Below are 235 nucleotides of genomic sequence, written 5' to 3'. Positions count from 1 at the left end.
AACGCCCAGAAAGAGTGAGTCACAGGAGCCGGCAGCCGGTCAGAATTCCGGGCCGTCGCTTGCCCATCTCCTCTCCCATCTCTGCTGCTTCTTGCTGGTGAGCGAGAAAAGAGCGAGGCGGAATTTCTCTCATCGGTGCGCAGTTGCAGAGCTCGTTTTTGCAATAGTTAATTAGCATCTGTTTACCGCTTTCCTTGAGGACTCCACTTCCCCTCTCTTTGTGTTCTTTTTATAT

General features: G+C 51.5%; 1 protein-coding gene across 1 annotated transcript in view; it reads right to left on the bottom strand.

Moving 5' to 3' along the window:
• Positions 1-235, bottom strand: part of LOC119585702 (chloride channel protein 2-like) — a gene marked incomplete in the record, with an annotated part of 67,264 nt that overhangs the window by 27,512 nt on the left and 39,517 nt on the right.

Source organism: Penaeus monodon, chromosome 20 (genome assembly GCF_015228065.2).
Source record: "Penaeus monodon isolate SGIC_2016 chromosome 20, NSTDA_Pmon_1, whole genome shotgun sequence".
NCBI classification, from domain to species: Eukaryota; Metazoa; Arthropoda; class Malacostraca; order Decapoda; family Penaeidae; genus Penaeus; species Penaeus monodon.
This window is presented reverse-complemented; position numbering and strand designations above follow the sequence as displayed.